Source organism: Scyliorhinus torazame, unplaced genomic scaffold, assembly GCF_047496885.1.
Source record: "Scyliorhinus torazame isolate Kashiwa2021f unplaced genomic scaffold, sScyTor2.1 scaffold_91, whole genome shotgun sequence".
Classification (NCBI taxonomy): domain Eukaryota; kingdom Metazoa; phylum Chordata; class Chondrichthyes; order Carcharhiniformes; family Scyliorhinidae; genus Scyliorhinus; species Scyliorhinus torazame.
In genome coordinates, this window is record NW_027307818.1 from 309,066 (window position 1) to 324,252 (window position 15,187).

Consider the following 15,187-nt stretch of genomic DNA (forward strand, 5'->3'; position numbering starts at 1 on the left):
GGTAGTGTTGGTAAGAGAGTGTTCAAATGGTAGTGTGGGTAAGAGAGTGTTCCAATGGTAGAGTGGGTAAGAGAGTGTTCCAACAGTAGTTTTGGTAAGAGAGTGTTCCAATGGCAGTGTGGGTAAGAGAGTGTTCCAATGGCAGTGTGAGTAAGAGAGTGTTCCAACGGCAATGTGAGTAAGAGAGTGTTCCAATGGGAGTGTGGGTAAGAGAGTGTTCCAATGGCAGTGTGGGTAGGAGAGTGATCCAATGGTAGTGTGGGTACGAGAGTGTTCCAATGGCAGTGTGGAAAAGAGAGTGTTCCAATGTCAGTGTGGGGAAGAGAGTGTTCCAAGCCAGTGTGGGTAAGAGAGTGTTCCAAGCCAGTGTGGGTAAGAGAAGGTTCCAATGGCAGTGTGGGTAAGACAGTATTCCAATGGCAGTGTGGGTAAGAGAGTGTTCCAATGCCAGTGTGGGTAAGAGAGTGTTCCAATGGCAGTGTGGAAAAGAGAGTGTCCCAATGGCAGTGTGAGTAAGAGAGTGTTCCAATGGTAGTGTGGGTAAGAGAGTGTTCCAATGGCAGTGTGGGTAAGAGAGTGTTCCAATGGTAGTGTGGTAAGAGAGTGTTCCAATGGCAGTGTGGGTGAGAGAGTGTTTCAATGGTAGTGTGGGTAAGAGAGTGTTCCAATGGTAGGGTGGGTAAGAGAGTGTTCCAATAGTAGTGTTGGTAAGAGAGTGTTCCAATGGCAGTGTGGGTAAGAGAGTGTTCCAATGGCAGTGTGAGTAAGAGAGTTTTCCAATGGCAGTGTGGGAAAGAGAGTGTTCCAATGGTAGTGTGGGTAGGAGAGTGATCCAATGGTAGTGTGGGTAAGAGAGTGTTCCAATGGCAGTGTGGAAAAGAGAGTGTTCCAATGGCAGTGTGAGTAAGAGAGGGTACCAATGGTTATGTGGGTAAGAGAGTGTTCCAATGGCAGTGTGGGTAAGAGAGTGTTCCAATGTCAGTGTGGGTAAGAGAGTGTTCCAAGCCAGTGTGGGTAAGAGAATGTTCCAAGCCAGTGTGGGCAAGACAATATTCCAATGGTAGTGTGGGTAAGAGAGTGTTCCAATGGCAGTGTGGAAAAGAGAGTGTTCCAATGGCAATGTGAGTAAGAGAGGGTACCAATGGTTATGGGGGTAAGAGAGTGTTTGAATCGTTGTTTTGGCAAGAGAGTATTCCAATGGCAGTGTGGATAAGAGAGTGTTCCAATGGCAGTGTGGAAAAGAGAGTGTTCCAATGGCAGTGTGAGTAAGAGAGGGTACCAATGCCAGTGTGGGTAAGAGAGTGTTCCAATGCCAGTGTGGGTAAGATAGTGTTCCAATGCCAGTGTAGGTAAGAGAGTGTTCCAAGCCAGTGTGGGTAAGAGAATGTTCCAATGGCAGTGTGGTAAGAGAATATTCCAATGGAAGTGTGGGTAAGAGAGTGTTCCAATGTCAGTGTGGGGAAGAGAGTGTTCCAAGCCAGTGTGGGTAAGAGAGTGTTCCAAGCCAGTGTGGGTAAGAGAGTGTTCCAATGGTAGTGTGGTAAGAGAGTGTTCCAATGGCAGTGTGGTAAGAGAGTGTTCCAATGGCAGTGTGGGTGAGAGAGTGTTTCAATGGTAGTGTGGGTAAGACAGTGTTCCAATGGCAGTGTGGAAAAGAGAGTGATCCAATGTCAGTGTGGGGAAGAGAGTGTTCCAAGCCAGTGTGGGTAAGAGAGTGTTCCAAGCCAGTGTGGGTAAGAGAAGGTTCCAATGGCAGTGTGAGTAAGAGAGTGTTCCAATGGTAGTGTGGGTAAGAGAGTGTTCCAATGGCAGTGTGGGTAAGAGAGTGTTCCAATGGTAGTGTGGTAAGAGAGTGTTCCAATGGCAGTGTGGGTGAGAGAGTTTTTCAATGGTAGTGTTGGTAAGAGAGTGTTCCAATGGTAGGGTGGGTCAGAGAGTGTTCCAATAGTAGTGTTGGTAAGAGAGTGTTCCAATGGCAGTGTGGGTAAGAGAGTGTTCCAATGGCAGTGTGAGTAAGAGAGTTTTCCAATGGCAGTGTGGGAAAGAGAGTGTTCCAATGGTAGTGTGGGTAGGAGAGTGATCCAATGGTAGTGTGGGTAAGAGAGTGTTCCAATGGCAGTGTGGAAAAGAGAGTGTTCCAATGGCAGTGTGAGTAAGAGAGGGTACCAATGGTTATGTGGGGAAGAGAGTGTTCCAATGGCAGTGTGGGTAAGAGAGTGTTCCAATGTCAGTGTGGGTAAGAGAGTGTTCCAATGTCAGTGTGGGTAAGAGAGTGTTCCAAGCCATTGTGGGTAAGAGAGTGTTCCAATGGTAGTGTGGTAAGAGAGTGTTCCAATGGCAGTGTGGTAAGAGAGTGTTCCAATGGCAGTGTGGGTGAGAGAGTGTTTCAATGGTAGTGTGGGTAAGAGAGTGTTCCAATGGTAGGGTGGGTAAGAGAGTGTTCCAATAGTAGTGTTGGTAAGAGAGTGTTCCAATGGCAGTGTGGGTAAGAGAGTGTTCCAATGGCAGTGTGAGTAAGAGAGTTTTCCAATGGCAGTGTGGGAAAGAGAGTGTTCCAATGGCAGTGTGAGTAAGAGAGGGTACCAATGGCATTGTGGGTAAGAGCGTGTTCCAATGGCAGTGTGGGTAAGAGGGTGTTCCAATGGCAGTGGGTAAGAGAGGGTTCCAATGGCAGAGTGGGTAAGAGAGTGTTCCAATGGTACTGTGGAAAAGAGAGTTTTCCAATGGCAGTATGGAAAAGAGAGTGTTCCAATGGCAGTGTGAGTAAGAGAGTGTTCCAATGGCAGTGTGGAAAAGAGAGTGTTCCGATGGCAGTGTGAGTAAGAGCGTGTTCCAATGGTAGTGTGGGTAAGAGAGTGTCCCAATGGCATTGTGGGTAAGAGAGTGTTCCAATGGCAGTGTGGGTAAGAGAGTGTTCAAATGGTAGTGTGGTAAGAGAGTGTTCCAATGGCAGTGTGGGTAAAAGCGTGTTCCAATGGCAGTGTGGGTAAGAGAGTGTTCCAGTGGCAGTGTGGGTAAGAGAGTGTTCCAATGGCAGTGTGGGAAAGAGAGTGTTCCAATGGCAGTGTGGGTAAGAGAGTGTTCCAATGGCAGTGTGGGTAAGAGAGTGTTCCAATGGCAGTGTGGGTAAGAGAGTGTTCCAAAGGTAGTGTGGGTAAGAGAGTGTTCCAATGGCAGTCTGGAAAAGAGACTGTCCCAATGGCAGTGTGCGTAAGAGAGTGTTCAAATGGCAGAGTGGGTAATAGAGTGTTCCAGTGGTGCTGTGGGTAAGAGCGTTTTGCAAAAGTGTGGGTAAGAGAGGGTTCCAATGGTTATGTGGGTAAGGGAGTGTTTCAATCGTTGTTTGGGCAAGAGAGTATTCCAATGGCAGTGTGGAAAAGAGAGTGTCCCAATGGCAGTGTGAGTAAGAGAGTGTTCCAATGGCAGTGTGGGTAAGAGAGTGCTCCAATGGCAGTGTGGGTAAAAGAGTGTTCCAATTGTACGGTGGGTAAGAGAGTGTTCCAATGGCAGTGTGGGTAAGAGAGTGGTCCCATGGCAGTGTGGGTTAGAGAGTGTTCCAATGGCAGCGTGGGTAAGAGAGTGTTCCAATGGTAGTGTGGTAAGAGAGTGTTCGAATGGCAGTGTGGGTAAAAGCGTGTTCCAATGGTAGTGTGGGTAAGAGAGTGTTCCAATGGCACTGTGGTTAAGAGAGTGTTCCAATGGCAGTGTGGGTAAGAGAGTGTTCCAATTGTAGTATGGGTAAGAGAGTGTTCCAATGGCAATGTGGGTAAGAGAGTGTTCCAATGGCAGTGTGGGTAAGAGAGTGTTCCAATGGCAGTGTGAGTAAGAGAGTGTTCCAATGGCAGTGTGGAAAAGAGTGTTCCAATGGCACTGTGAGTAGAAGAGTGTTCCAATGGCAGTGTGAGTAAGAGAGTGTTCCAATGGCAGTGTGGAAAAGAGAGTGTTCCAATGGCAGTGTGAGTAAGAGAGTGTTCCAATGGCAGTGTGGGTAAGAGAGTGTTCCAATGGTAGTGTGGTAAGAGAGCGTTCCAATGGCAGTGTGGGTGAAAGAGTGTTTCAATAGTAGTGTGGGTAAGAGAGTGTTCCAATGGTAGGGTGGGTAAGAGAGTGTTCCAATAGTAGTGTTGGTAAGAGAGTGTTCCAATGGCAGTGTGGGTAAGAGAGTGTTCCAATGGCAGTGTGAGTAAGAGAGTTTTCCAATGGCAGTGTGGGAAAGAGAGTGTTCCAATGGTAGTGTGGGGAGGAGAGTGATCCAATGGTAGTGTGGGTAAGAGAGTGTTCCAATGGCAGTGTGGAAAAGAGAGTGTTCCAATGGCAGTGTGAGTAAGAGAGGGTACCAATGGTTATGTGGGTAAGAGAGTGTTCCAATGGCAGTGTGGGTAAGAGAGTGTTCCAATGTCAGTGTGGGTAAGAGAGTGTTCCAATGTCAGTGTGGGCAAGAGAGTGTTCCAAGCCAGTGTGGGTAAGAGAATGTTCCAATGGCAGTGTGGGTCAGACAGTATTCCAATGGCAGTGTGGGTAAGACAGTATTCCAATGGCAGTGTGGGTAAGAGAGTGTTCCAAGCCAGTGTGGGCAAGACAATATTCCAATGGTAGTGTGGGTAAGAGAGTGTTCCAATGGCAGTGTGGAAAAGAGAGTGTTCCAATGGCAATGTGAGTAAGAGAGGGTACCAATGGTTATGTGGGTAAGAGGGTGTTTCAATCGTTGTTTGGGCAAGAGAGTATTCCAATGGCAGTGTGGATAAGAGAGTGTTCCAATGGCAGTATGGAAAAGAGAGTGTCCCAATGGCAGTGTGAGTAAGAGAGTGTTCCAATGGTAGTGTGGGTAAGAGAGTGTTCCAATGGCAGTGTGGGTAAGAGAGTGTTCCAATGGTAGTGTGGTAAGAGAGTGTTCCAATGGCAGTGTGGGTGTGAGAGTGTTTCAATGGTAGTGTTGGTAAGAGAGTGTTCAAATGGTAGTGTGGGTAAGAGAGTGTTCCAATGGTAGGGTGGGTAAGAGAGTGTTCCAACAGCAGTTTTGGTAAGAGAGTGTTCCAATGGCAGTGTGGGTAAGAGAGTGTTCCAATGGCAGTGTGAGTAAGAGAGTGTTCCAATGGCAGTGTGAGTAAGAGAGTGTTCCAATGGTAGTGTGGGTAAGAGAGTGTTCCAATGGCAGTGTGGCTAGGAGAGTGATCCAATGGTAGTGTGGGTAAGAGAGTGTTCCAATGGCAGTGTGCAAAAGAGAGTGTTCCAATGGCAGTGTGAGTAAGAGAGGGTACCAATGCCAGTGTGGGTAAGAGAGTGTTCCAATGCCAGTGTGGGTAAGATAGTGTTCCAATGCCAGTGTAGGTAAGAGAGTGTTCCAAGCCAGTGTGGGTAAGAGAATGTTCCAATGGCAGTGTGGTAAGAGAATATTCCAATGGAAGTGTGGTAAGAGAGTGTTCCAATGTCAGTGTAGGGAAGAGAGTGTTCCAAGCCAGTGTGGGTAAGAGAGTGTTCCAAGCCAGTGTGGGTAAGAGAAGGTTCCAATGGCAGTGTGGGTAAGACAGTATTCCAATGGCAGTGTGGGTAAGAGAGTGTTCCAATGCCAGTGTGGGTAAGAGAGTGTTCCAATGTCAGTGTGGGTAAGAGAGTGTTCCAAGCCAGTGTGGGTAAGAGAATGTTCCAATGGCAGTGTGGGTCAGACAGTATTCCAATGGCAGTGTGGGTAAGACAGTATTCCATTGGCAGTGTGGGTAAGACAGTATTCCAATGGCAGTGTGGGTAAGAGAGTGTTCCAAGCCAGTGTGGGCAAGACAATATTCCAATGGTAGTGTGGGTAAGAGAGTGTTCCAATGGCAGTGTGGAAAAGAGAGTGTTCCAATGGCAATGTGAGTAAGAGAGGGTACCAATTGTTCTGTGGGTAAGAGAGTGTTTCAATCGTTGTTTGGGCAAGAGAGTATTCCAATGGCAGTGTGGATAAGAGAGTGTTCCAATGGCAGCATGGAAAAGCGAGTGTCCCAATGGCAGTGTGAGTAAGAGAGTGTTCCAATGGTAGTGTGGTAAGAGAGTGTTCCAATGGCAGTGTGGGTGAGAGAGTGTTTCAATGGCAGTGTGAGTAAGAGAGTGTTCCAATGGGAGTGTGGGTAAGAGAGTGTTCCAATGGCAGTGTGGGTAGGAGAGTGATCCAATGGTAGTGTGGGTACGAGAGTGTTCCAATGGCAGTGTGGAAAAGAGAGTGTTCCAATGTCAGTGTGGGGAAGAGAGTGTTCCAAGCCAGTGTGGGTAAGAGAGTGTTCCAAGCCAGTGTGGGTAAGAGAAGGTTCCAATGGCAGTGTGAGTAAGAGAGTGTTCCAATGGCAGTGTGAGTAAGAGAGTGTTCCAATGGGAGTGTGGGTAAGAGAGTGTTACAATGGCAGTGTGGGTAGGAGAGTGATCCAATGGTAGTGTGGGTACGAGAGTGTTCCAATGGCAGTGTGGAAAAGAGAGTGTTCCAATGTCAGTGTGGGGAAGAGAGTGTTCCAAGCCAGTGTGGGTAAGAGAGTGTTCCAAGCCAGTGTGGGTAAGAGAAGGTTCCAATGGCAGTGTGGGTAAGACAGTATTCCAATGGCAGTGTGGGTAAGAGAGTGTTCCAATGCCAGTGTGGGTAAGAGAGTGTTCCAATGGCAGTGTGGAAAAGAGAGTTTCCCAATGGCAGTGTGAGTAAGAGAGTGTTCCAATGGTAGTGTGGGTAAGAGAGTGTTCCAATGGTAGTGTGGTAAGAGAGTGTTCCAATGGCAGTGTGGGTGAGAGAGTGTTTCAATGGTAGTGTGGGTAAGAGAGTGTTCCAATGGTAGGGTGGGTAAGAGAGTGTTCCAATAGTAGTGTTGGTAAGAGAGTGTTCCAATGGCAGTGTGGGAAAGAGAGTGTTCCAATGGCAGTGTGAGTAAGAGAGTTTTCCAATGGCAGTGTGGGAAAGAGAGTGTTCCAATGGTAGTGTGGGTAGGAGAGTGATCCAATGGTAGTGTGGGTAAGAGAGTGTTCCAATGGCCGTGTGGAAAAGAGAGTGTTCCAATGGCAGTGTGAGTAAGAGAGTGTTCCAATGGCAGTGTGGAAAAGAGTGTTCCAATGGCAGTGTGAGTAGAAGAGTGTTCCAATGGCAGTGTGAGTAAGAGAGTGTTCCAATGCCAGTGTGGAAAAGAGAGCGTTCCAATGGCAGTGTGGGTAAGGCAGTGTTCCAATGGCAATGTGGGTAAGAGAGTGTTCCAATGGCAGTGTGGATCAGAGAGTGTTCCAATGGCAGTGTGGAAAAGAGAGTGTTCCAATGACAGTGTGAGTAAGAGAGTGTTCCAATGGTAGTGTGGGTAAGAGTGTGTTCCAATGGCAGTGTGGAAAAGAGAGTGTTCCAATGGCAATGTGAGTAAGAGAGGGTACCAATGGTTATGTGGGTAAGAGAGTGTTTCAATCGTTGTTTGGGCAAGAGAGTATTCCAATGGCAGTGTGGATAAGACAGTGTTCCAATGGCAGTGTGGAAAAGAGGGTGTCCCAATGGCAGTGTGAGTAAGAGAGTGTTCCAATGGCTGTGTGGGTAAGAGAGTGTTCCAATGGTAGTGTGGTAAGAGAGCGTTCCAATGGCAGTGTGGGTGAGAGAGTGTTTCAATAGTAGTGTGGGTAAGAGAGTGTTCCAATGGTAGGGTGGGTAAGAGAGTGTTCCAATAGTAGTGTTGGTAAGAGAGTGTTCCAATGGCAGTGTGGGTAAGAGAGTGTTCCAATGGCAGTGTGAGGAAGAGAGTTTTCCAATGGCAGTGTGGGAAAGAGAGTGTTCCAATGGTAGTGTGGGGAGGAGAGTGATCCAATGGTAGTGTGGGTAAGAGAGTGTTCCAATGGCAGTGTGGAAAAGAGAGTGTTCCAATGGCAGTGTGAGTAAGAGAGGGTACCAATGGTTATGTGGGTAAGAGAGTGTTCCAATGGCAGTGTGGGTAAGAGAGTGTTCCAATGTCAGTGTGGGTAAGAGAGTGTTCCAATGTCAGTGTGGGTAAGAGAGTGTTCCAAGCCAGTGTGGGTAAGAGAATGTTCCAATGGCAGTGTGGGTCAGACAGTAATCCAATGGCAGTGTGGGTAAGACAGTATTCCAATGGCAGTGTGGGTAAGAGAGTGTTCCAAGCCAGTGTGGGCAAGACAATATTCCAATGGTAGTGTGGGTAAGAGAGTGTACCAATGGCAGTGTGGAAAAGAGAGTGTTCCAATGGCAATGTGAGTAAGAGAGGGTACCAATGGTTATGTGGGTAAGAGGGTGTTTCAATCGTTGTTTGGGCAAGAGAGTATTCCAATGGCAGTGTGGATAAGAGAGTGTTCCAATGGCAGTATGGAAAAGAGAGTGTCCCAATGGCAGTGTGAGTAAGAGAGTGTTCCAATGGCAGTGTGGGTAAGAGAGTGTTCCAATGTCAGTGTGGGTAAGAGAGTGTTCCAATGTCAGTGTGGGCAAGAGAGTGTTCCAAGCCAGTGTGGGTAAGAGAATGTTCCAATGGCAGTGTGGGTCAGACAGTATTCCAATGGCAGTGTGGGTAAGACAGTATTCCAATGGCAGTGTGGGTAAGAGAGTGTTCCAAGCCAGTGTGGGCAAGACAATATTCCAATGGTAGTGTGGGTAAGAGAGTGTTCCAATGGCAGTGTGGAAAAGAGAGTGTTCCAATGGCAATGTGAGTAAGAGAGGGTACCAATGGTTATGTGGGTAAGAGGGTGTTTCAATCGTTGTTTGGGCAAGAGAGTATTCCAATGGCAGTGTGGATAAGAGAGTGTTCCAATGGCAGTATGGAAAAGAGAGTGTCCCAATGGCAGTGTGAGTAAGAGAGTGTTCCAATGGTAGTGTGGGTAAGAGAGTGTTCCAATGGCAGTGTGGGTAAGAGAGTGTTCCAATGGTAGTGTGGTAAGAGAGTGTTCCAATGGCAGTGTGGGTGAGAGAGTGTTTCAATGGTAGTGTTGGTAAGAGAGTGTTCAAATGGTAGTGTGGGTAAGAGAGTGTTCCAATGGTAGGGTGGGTAAGAGAGTGTTCCAACAGCAGTTTTGGTAAGAGAGTGTTCCAATGGCAGTGTGGGTAAGAGAGTGTTCCAATGGCAGTGTGAGTAAGAGAGTGTTCCAATGGCAGTGTGAGTAAGAGAGTGTTCCAATGGTAGTGTGGGTAAGAGAGTGTTCCAATGGCAGTGTGGCTAGGAGAGTGATCCAATGGTAGTGTGGGTAAGAGAGTGTTCCAATGGCAGTGTGCAAAAGAGAGTGTTCCAATGGCAGTGTGAGTAAGAGAGGGTACCAATGCCAGTGTGGGTAAGAGAGTGTTCCAATGCCAGTGTGGGTAAGATAGTGTTCCAATGCCAGTGTAGGTAAGAGAGTGTTCCAAGCCAGTGTGGGTAAGAGAATGTTCCAATGGCAGTGTGGTAAGAGAATATTCCAATGGAAGTGTGGGTAAGAGAGTGTTCCAATGTCAGTGTAGGGAAGAGAGTGTTCCAAGCCAGTGTGGGTAAGAGAGTGTTCCAAGCCAGTGTGGGTAAGAGAAGGTTCCAATGGCAGTGCGGGGAAGACAGTATTCCAATGGCAGTGTGGGTAAGAGAGTGTTCCAATGCCAGTGTGGGTAAGAGAGTGTTCCAATGTCAGTGTGGGTGAGAGAGTGTTTCAATGGTAGTGTGGGTAAGAGAGTGTTCCAATGGTAGGGTGGGTAAGAGAGTGTTCCAATAGTAGTGTTGGTAAGAGAGTGTTCCAATGGCAGTGTGGGAAAGAGAGTGTTCCAATGGCAGTGTGAGTAAGAGAGTTTTCCAATGGCAGTGTGGGAAAGAGAGTGTTCCAATGGTAGTGTGGGTAGGAGAGTGATCCAATGGTAGTGTGGGTAAGAGAGTGTTCCAATGGCCGTGTGGAAAAGAGAGTGTTCCAATGGCAGTGTGAGTAAGAGAGTGTTCCAATGGCAGTGTGGAAAAGAGTGTTCCAATGGCAGTGTGAGTAGAAGAGTGTTCCAATGGCAGTGTGAGTAAGAGAGTGTTCCAATGGCAGTGTGGAAAAGAGAGCGTTCCAATGGCAGTGTGGGTAAGGCAGTGTTCCAATGGCAATGTGGGTAAGAGAGTGTTCCAATGGCAGTGTGGATAAGAGAGTGTTCCAATGGCAGTGTGGAAAAGAGAGTGTTCCAATGACAGTGTGAGTAAGAGAGTGTTCCAATGGTAGTGTGGGTAAGAGTGTGTTTCAATGGCAGTGTGGAAAAGAGAGTGTTCCAATGGCAATGTGAGAAAGAGAGGGTACCAATGGTTATGTGGGTAAGAGAGTGTTTCAATCGTTGTTTGGGCAAGAGAGTATTCCAATGGCAGTGTGGATAAGACAGTGTTCCAATGGCAGTGTGGAAAAGAGAGTGTCCCAATGGCAGTGTGAGTAAGAGAGTGTTCCAATGGCAGTGTGGGTAAGAGAGTGTTCCAATGGTAGTGTGGTAAGAGAGCGTTCCAATGGCAGTGTGGGTGAGAGAGTGTTTCAATAGTAGTGTGGGTAAGAGAGTGTTCCAATGGTAGGGTGGGTAAGAGAGTGTTCCAATAGTAGTGTTGGTAAGAGAGTGTTCCAATGGCAGTGTGGGTAAGAGAGTGTTCCAATGGCAGTGTGAGTAAGAGAGTTTTCCAATGGCAGTGTGGGAAAGAGAGTGTTCCAATGGTAGTGTGGGGAGGAGAGTGATCCAATGGTAGTGTGGGTAAGAGAGTGTTCCAATGGCAGTGTGGAAAAGAGAGTGTTCCAATGGCAGTGTGAGTAAGAGAGGGTACCAATGGTTATGTGGGTAAGAGAGTGTTCCAATGGCAGTGTGGGTAAGAGAGTGTTCCAATGTCAGTGTGGGTAAGAGAGTGTTCCATTGTCAGTGTGGGCAAGAGAGTGTTCCAAGCCAGTGTGGGTAAGAGAATGTTCCAATGGCAGTGTGGGTCAGACAGTATTCCAATGGCAGTGTGGGTAAGACAGTATTCCAATGGCAGTGTGGGTAAGAGAGTGTTCCAAGCCAGTGTGGGCAAGACAATATTCCAATGGTAGTGTGGGTAAGAGAGTGTTCCAATGGCAGTGTGGAAAAGAGAGTGTTCCAATGGCAATGTGAGTAAGAGAGGGTACCAATGGTTATGTGGGTAAGAGGGTGTTTCAATCGTTGTTTGGGCAAGAGAGTATTCCAATGGCAGTGTGGATAAGAGAGTGTTCCAATGGCAGTATGGAAAAGAGAGTGTCCCAATGGCAGTGTGAGTAAGAGAGTGTTCCAATGGTAGTGTGGGTAAGAGAGTGTTCCAATGGCAGTGTGGGTAAGAGAGTGTTCCAATGGTAGTGTGGTAAGAGAGTGTTCCAATGGCAGTGTGGGTGAGAGAGTGTTTCAATGGTAGTGTTGGTAAGAGAGTGTTCAAATGGTAGTGTGGGTAAGAGAGTGTTCCAATGGTAGGGTGGGTAAGAGAGTGTTCCAACAGCAGTTTTGGTAAGAGAGTGTTCCAATGGCAGTGTGGGTAAGAGAGTGTTCCAATGGTAGTGTGGGTAAGAGAGTGTTCCAATGGCAGTGTGGCTAGGAGAGTGATCCAATGGTAGTGTGGGTAAGAGAGTGTTCCAATGGCAGTGTGCAAAAGAGAGTGTTCCAATGGCAGTGTGAGTAAGAGAGGGTACCAATGCCAGTGTGGGTAAGAGAGTGTTCCAATGCCAGTGTGGGTAAGATAGTGTTCCAATGCCAGTGTAGGTAAGAGAGTGTTCCAAGCCAGTGTGGGTAAGAGAATGTTCCAATGGCAGTGTGGTAAGAGAATATTCCAATGGAAGTGTGGGTAAGAGAGTGTTCCAATGTCAGTGTAGGGAAGAGAGTGTTCCAAGCCAGTGTGGGTAAGAGAGTATTCCAAGCCAGTGTGGGTAAGAGAAGGTTCCAATGGCAGTGTGGGTAAGACAGCATTCCAATGGCAGTGTGGGTAAGAGAGTGTTCCAATGCCAGTGTGGGTAAGAGAGTGTTCCAATGTCAGTGTGGGTAAGAGAGTGTTCCAAGCCAGTGTGGGTAAGAGAATGTTCCAATGGCAGTGTGGGTCAGACAGTATTCCAATGGCAGTGTGGGTAAGACAGTATTCCATTGGCAGTGTGGGTAAGACAGTATTCCAATGGCAGTGTGGGTAAGAGAGTGTTCCAAGCCAGTGTGGGCAAGACAATATTCCAATGGTAGTGTGGGTAAGAGAGTGTTCCAATGGCAGTGTGGAAAAGAGAGTGTTCCAATGGCAATGTGAGTAAGAGAGGGTACCAATGGTTCTGTGGGTAAGAGAGTGTTTCAATCGTTGTTTGGGCAAGAGAGTATTCCAATGGCAGTGTGGATAAGAGAGTGTTCCAATGGCAGCATGGAAAAGCGAGTGTCCCAATGGCAGTGTGAGTAAGAGAGTTTTCCAATGGTAGTGTGGTAAGAGAGTGTTCCAATGGCAGTGTGGGTGAGAGAGTGTTTCAATGGTAGTGTTGGTAAGAGAGTGTTCAAATGGTAGTGTGGGTAAGAGAGTGTTCCAATGGTAGGGTGGGTAAGAGAGTGTTCCAACAGTAGTTTTGGTAAGAGAGTGTTCCAATGGCAGTGTGGGTAAGAGAGTGTTCCAATGGCAGTGTGAGTAAGAGAGTGTTCCAATGGCAGTGTGAGTAAGAGAGTGTTCCAATGGGAGTGTGGGTAAGAGAGTGTTCCAATGGCAGTGTGGGTAGGAGAGTGATCCAATGGTAGTGTGGGTACGAGAGTGTTCCAATGGCAGTGTGGAAAAGAGAGTGTTCCAATGTCAGTGTGGGGAAGAGAGTGTTCCAAGCCAGTGTGGGTAAGAGAGTGTTCCAAGCCAGTGTGGGTAAGAGAAGGTTCCAATGGCAGTGTGGGTAAGACAGTATTCCAATGGCAGTGTGGGTAAGAGAGTGTTCCAATGCCAGTGTGGGTAAGAGAGTGTTCCAATGGCAGTGTGGAAAAGAGAGTTTCCCAATGGCAGTGTGAGTAAGAGAGTGTTCCAATGGTAGTGTGGGTAAGAGAGTGTTCCAATGGTAGTGTGGTAAGAGAGTGTTACAATAGTAGTGTTGGTAAGAGAGTGTTCCAATGGCAGTGTGGGAAAGAGAGTGTTCCAATGGCAGTGTGAGTAAGAGAGTTTTCCAATGGCAGTGTGGGAAATAGAGTGTTCCAATGGTAGTGTGGGTAGGAGAGTGATCCAATGGTAGTGTGGGTAAGAGAGTGTTCCAATGGCCGTGTGGAAAAGAGAGTGTTCCAATGGCAGTGTGAGTAAGAGAGTGTTCCAATGGCAGTGTGGAAAAGAGTGTTCCAATGGCAGTGTGAGTAGAAGAGTGTTCCAATGGCAGTGTGAGTAAGAGAGTGTTCCAATGCCAGTGTGGAAAAGAGAGCGTTCCAATGGCAGTGTGGGTAAGGCAGTGTTCCAATGGCAATGTGGGTAAGAGAGTGTTCCAATGGCAGTGTAGGTAAGAGAGTGTTCCAAGCCAGTGTGGGTAAGAGAATGTTCCAATGGCAGTGTGGTAAGAGAATATTCCAATGGAAGTGTGGGTAAGAGAGTGTTCCAATGTCAGTGTAGGGAAGAGAGTGTTCCAAGCCAGTGTGGGTAAGAGAGTGTTCCAAGCCAGTGTGGGTAAGAGAAGGTTCCAATGGCAGTGTGGGGAAGACAGTATTCCAATGGCAGTGTGGGTAAGAGAGTGTTCCAATGCCAGTGTGGGTAAGAGAGTGTTCCAATGTCAGTGTGGGTGAGAGAGTGTTCCAATAGTAGTGTTGGTAAGAGAGTGTTCCAATGGCAGTGTGGGAAAGAGAGTGTTCCAATGGCAGTGTGAGTAAGAGAGTTTTCCAATGGCAGTGTGGGAAAGAGAGTGTTCCAATGGTAGTGTGGGTAGGAGAGTGATCCAATGGTAGTGTGGGTAAGAGAGTGTTCCAATGGCCGTGTGGAAAAGAGAGTGTTCCAATGGCAGTGTGAGTAAGAGAGTGTTCCAATGGCAGTGTGGAAAAGAGTGTTCCAATGGCAGTGTGAGTAGAAGAGTGTTCCAATGGCAGTGTGAGTAAGAGAGTGTTCCAATGGCAGTGTGGAAAAGAGAGCGTTCCAATGGCAGTGTGGGTAAGGCAGTGTTCCAATGGCAATGTGGGTAAGAGAGTGTTCCAATGGCAGTGTGGATAAGAGAGTGTTCCAATGGCAGTGTGGAAAAGAGAGTGTTCCAATGACAGTGTGAGTAAGAGAGTGTTCCAATGGTAGTGTGGGTAAGAGTGTGTTTCAATGGCAGTGTGGAAAAGAGAGTGTTCCAATGGCAATGTGAGAAAGAGAGGGTACCAATGGTTATGTGGGTAAGAGAGTGTTTCAATCGTTGTTTGGGCAAGAGAGTATTCCAATGGCAGTGTGGATAAGACAGTGTTCCAATGGCAGTGTGGAAAAGAGAGTGTCCCAATGGCAGTGTGAGTAAGAGAGTGTTCCAATGGCAGTGTGGGTAAGAGAGTGTTCCAATGGTAGTGTGGTAAGAGAGCGTTCCAATGGCAGTGTGGGTGAGAGAGTGTTTCAATAGTAGTGTGGGTAAGAGAGTGTTCCAATGGTAGGGTGGGTAAGAGAGTGTTCCAATAGTAGTGTTGGTAAGAGAGTGTTCCAATGGCAGTGTGGGTAAGAGAGTGTTCCAATGGCAGTGTGAGTAAGAGAGTTTTCCAATGGCAGTGTGGGAAAGAGAGTGTTCCAATGGTAGTGTGGGGAGGAGAGTGATCCAATGGTAGTGTGGGTAAGAGAGTGTTCCAATGGCAGTGTGGAAAAGAGAGTGTTCCAATGGCAGTGTGAGTAAGAGAGGGTACCAATGGTTATGTGGGTAAGAGAGTGTTCCAATGGCAGTGTGGGTAAGAGAGTGTTCCAATGTCAGTGTGGGTAAGAGAGTGTTCCATTGTCAGTGTGGGCAAGAGAGTGTTCCAAGCCAGTGTGGGTAAGAGAATGTTCCAATGGCAGTGTGGGTCAGACAGTATTCCAATGGCAGTGTGGGTAAGACAGTATTCCAATGGCAGTGTGGGTAAGAGAGTGTTCCAAGCCAGTGTGGGCAAGACAATATTCCAATGGTAGTGTGGGTAAGAGAGTGTTCCAATGGCAGTGTGGAAAAGAGAGTGTTCCAATGGCAATGTGAGTAAGAGAGGGTACCAATGGTTATGTGGGTAAGAGGGTGTTTCAATCGTTGTTTGGGCAAGAGAGTATTCCAATGGCAGTGTGGATAAGAGAGTGTTCCAATGGCAGTATGGAAAAGAGAGTGTCCCAATGGCAGTGTG

General features: G+C 47.4%; 1 protein-coding gene across 1 annotated transcript in view; it reads right to left on the reverse strand.

The window, feature by feature from the left end:
* The window catches only part of LOC140405579 (phosphatase and actin regulator 1-like), a gene marked incomplete at its 3' end in the record, with an annotated part of 649,269 nt that overhangs the window by 293,740 nt on the left and 340,342 nt on the right, over positions 1 to 15,187 (reverse strand). The window lies entirely within an intron of this gene.